Below are 4,489 nucleotides of genomic sequence, written 5' to 3'. Positions count from 1 at the left end.
CCAAAAAAAAAAAAAAAAAAAAAGGGAGTTTTTTTGCGGGCTGTGAGGCGAGGCTGACTCATCCCCACTTGAGCGGATTCCCCGGCTGCCGGATCCCACAGCACCTGCTGCCTGCTCCCACCTTGCACCAGGACTGCGCCGACACTACTGAAACGCCCTGGCAGGGGTATAAAAGCAGGACTACAATTTTTGTTGGAACCCCCAAGTCCAAGTTTTCAGACACTTGATGACTTGGCAAATCAGAGAAGAAAAGGGGTATTTCCTACCACCCCCACACATTCACCTACGCTAAGAAGAGTTAACACAACCTTAAGGCTTACAATGTTGGAAACACGATGGAACCAGGCACAATGTAAGAGCTTACCGAAGAAATACGTATTTGAGAAAATGGATCAATCAAAGTGGTAATAAATGAATCAAGAGCAGAGTATAGCAGAAATACAAAGGATTGGAAGCTAAAGTGCTTTTAAATGCACACTACTGTACTTTTTTTTTTAAATTTAGAAAGTTTATCCAAGCTCCTCCTTCTGTAAAAGAGTATCTCAGAGATAAAGGAAGGTTAAACAGTCATCTTTTTGGTCTTTGAAACATTTACTGAAACCTGCTGAGTTATATACTTTTTCTCAATACTAAATAGGAACCTAAAGCCAAAATGGACACAATTTTTTTTTATTAAATCTTTGACCATCCTCTCTATCTGTCAGAGGGTAACAACACACAGTGGAGGTTTTTTATATTTTCTACTTATATTCTTTATGAAGAACACATTTGCCCTTTACTGCAAGTCACATCAGATTAGAAAAGCATTATGATAGTAATGGACATATTAACAATGTTTTAATTTGTCCTGTATTTTACTTCCACACTGTCCAAGATACTGCTATATAAAGACTCTCGGAAGGCTAATGCCACATACTTTTCTGATGTATTAAATCACCAAGAATAATTCTAGCCACTCACAACCCAGAGGATCAAAAATTTATCTTCCCACAAACTCTGTTAAATTGAGGCAGTACTTCATACCTTCAGCTACTCAGTAAAGGAGCAGGTTGCTGTTCCAGTCAGGTCATAGCCCATGCCGAAATTCTTCCCTTTGACCAAATTTTGCAAGGTGTTACGGGCCTTTGTGATGGGAAAGTCAATGGAAATTCTGGGAAGGGAGCACTATGTAACTTTTAAACACTGATGAAGTAAGTCAATTTATTCTCATGGTTGTTGAATCTTCCTTTGTTTAGTCTAGTTCTATAAAAAGAACAATATTCATAAGCCTATCCCTAGAGATGGTTTCTGACATTTTTAAACAACTGCCTTAGCTGCCTGCAGCCGCTATCCTGCATTTCTCTACGTGATCAAGGCAACTGACAGTATATACACCCAGCACAACCTCAGGCATTATATAAACTAATTACATCCCAGGATTATATACCCCAAGCGGACGAGCAGTAGTCCTGCAGGCATTTCATACACACGAATGCTCGGAAGCGAAACTGTGCTGCTTGGGATGATGCTCAAACAGCTGGCCCCAGGAGCGACGTTCACCCAGATGAGTCAAGTCTGACTTGCTCAGGGAGGCTCAGGGACCGTGTTCTCCAACACAACTGGCAGCAAACAGGTATGTGTTCCCAAAACAGCCTACCCTTCTCTCCTGGCTTCAGCACTCTGTGCTGTGATCACAGAATCATAGAATGGTTTGGGTTGGAAGGGACCTTTAGAGGCCATCTAGTCCAACCCCCCTGCAGTGAGCAGGGACACCGCTAACTGGATCAGGTTGCTCAGAGCCCCATCCAGGCCTGGCCTTGAATGTTTCCAGGGATGGGGCCTCCACCACCTCTCTGGGCAACCCCTTCCCCTTTAAGTACTGAAAGGCCGCAATCAGGTCTCCCCGCAGCCTTCTCTTCTCCAGGCTGAACAAGCCCAACTCTCTCAGCCTGTCCTCACAGGAGATGTGCTCCAGCCCTCAGATCATTTTTGTGGCCCTCATCTGGACCCTCTCCAACAGTTCCATGTCCTTCTTGTGCTGGGGGCTCCAGAGCTGGAAGTGATGCTGTACAAGAGGTGGCCAGAGGGTGAGGGGAAGCGGGCAGGAAGGCCAGCAGGGACACGGACATTCTCCTGAGACCAAGGAGTCACCAGGCCCACACCATCGCTCCCAGAAGTGCCACTGCATTTTGTTCTGTATATATACACTGACCAAATGACATATATACACTCACCAAATGACTCCCCACTGCTGGGGGCAGACAGACAAACCCACAACTGCCACTTCCCCGGCAAGCCCTCCTCACCTTGGGCTGGGAGGCCACCACTCTCATGGCCCACCACTCTCATGGTGCACCCTCAGCTGCTCCAGATCTCATACCCCTTCCTGTCAAGCCACCTTGCTCCAATGTGAAGAAAAGGGAGTGCTGTACCTCTCTCCTTCAGACCCTCCTGCCCCCCGCCGCAGTCTGGCAGGGGGAACTGACCCCCATTTCCTTGTGAGGCCTTCTAAGCCCGAGAGGTGCTTAACTTACTGGAAGTCATTTGGGTCTCTCCATCTGGCCACCTTTTCTGAACTGAAGTGACCGTATCTCCACCCTGAACTAAAACCCGTCAGGGTTTGTTAGACGTGCTCTTGGTGTTGACAAGTCCTTGAGGACGTGCAGGGACGAGGATGTCAAATGGCCTTAGGGGACAGGTCTCTCAGCATCGAGGACAGTAGCAGCCCTAAACACGAATGGCTGCAGAAGGCAGGTGCCCAGCCCAGCCTTATTTCACTCTGAAAGCGCACCCAAGTGAAGTGCTGTCAGTCGCTCCGTCGTACCACTTCTCTTCAGCCACACGCCAAAAGCCCAGGTCATTTCTTTTCTCTGCTCTCAGGTTATCTGCCCTGTGCTTCTGCACCTCAGTAAACCATGTTTTAAACAAAGAAGGAAGAGAAAAATTGTTCAGACTAGTTGGAAGCAATTTATTTTTTTTTGCTTTTGGCCTAGAATTGCATGTGTCAGGCTGCAGCCCCAAATACAATTTAAAAATAGGAGGGGTGACATGAGGAAGATGTGAGGGTGTCACGGTGGCAGAGCTGCCTCTGCCCAGACACAGACGGGGCACTGCTCCCCAGACGGGGCTTACCCGGGGACAGAAACCTCCTGGCCTCCCACCAGTGCATCCCCAACTGCCACCACACGCTTGGCTCAAACAGCGCTGGTGGAATCGGCGCTGCCCTTGTGGAAGAAATCATGCGTGCTTTTACCACTGTTTTGGCCTGCTGCCTTCTAGTAGCCGGAGAGAGCTTGCTCTCAGCTCTGGCCCAGCTCCCGTTTTGCCAACACTAAAAGTGGAAAAGGGAGATGGGCTGGGAACTCCGAGAGACCACTAAGCCCACCACCGAGCGGCGGCGGATGGGGCATCGCCTCCGTTCCCCCAGCGTTACATGGCAGCCAGCCCACTCGTGTGCAAGGCGACTCGCCCCAGGGCTCAAGAGCAACCACAAGACCGTGCTCTGCTGCAGAAAGCAGTGGGACGGGCACCGCAGTGGCATTGACGAGGCACCAAAACGCAAAACCGGGATTTCCATGGCATTGTCATCTCTCAACCAAGCAGTACTAATGTTAGGAAATGGACTTTCTTCAAAGGAAATGACAGCCTGAAGAGTGTCAGAAATGAGAGCCTCTGCAGAGGTCCATCAAAACAAGCTTCTCCTGTAATGGTCTCGTGGGAGCAGTCTCTCAAGCCTGACCTGGAAAAATCTTAATCCACTGCCCTGTCTTCCACTCTGTTCTCCTTATAATTTGAAAATGAATCTCCTGAGAAGAACATAGAACAGTACAAAAGCCCAGGTTAGCTATAATTAATATTTTAATTATAATTGGTCAACGTAAAAACCACTGAGCTTCCAGTGCCACATCTGGGTGCATTTTATAGCGCCACATTATAACCTGTGGGAGCTGCAACGGAGCAGCTCCCTCTTCTGTACTGAGGCACGTGATCCTGACAGCGGCTGGCTCACGGCTGGCTTTGCTGCGTCAAATGCCTCTGAGAGACCAGTCCTGCCAAATCTCCTTGTATGTATTTAATCACGGATACATCAGTGATAAAAACAATTTTTCACTCTGCCAGCCCCGTTACACTGCAGAATCGCCACCACCAACATAGCACGAGACGCTTCTGCTACGTCTGCGCTCACAGGCACGGTCTTGAGTCTCAGTTAGTTACCCTGGCACAACCACAGTGCACGTATGAAGGAACATTTTTTCCTGTGAGAGTGACCAAGCACTGGCACAGGTCGCCCAGAGAGGCTGTGGAGTCTCCATCCCTGGAGATACTCAAAACCCGGCTGGACATGGCCGTGGGCAGCCTGCTGTAGCTGGACCTGGCTCTGAGCAGGGGGTTGGAGTAGGTGCCCTCCAGCCAAGGTGCCCTCCAGCCTCAGTGATTCTTCGATGAAGGCTACAGGACAATTAAGAACATGGCAAGACTGTGGCCGCACAAATAAGTGGGGGTGGGGTTT

Source organism: Egretta garzetta, unplaced genomic scaffold, assembly GCF_000687185.1.
Source record: "Egretta garzetta isolate BGI_Z169 unplaced genomic scaffold, ASM68718v1 scaffold168, whole genome shotgun sequence".
Classification (NCBI taxonomy): domain Eukaryota; kingdom Metazoa; phylum Chordata; class Aves; order Pelecaniformes; family Ardeidae; genus Egretta; species Egretta garzetta.
The sequence above is the reverse complement of the archived record's forward strand: the minus strand, read 5'-3'. Positions refer to the sequence as shown.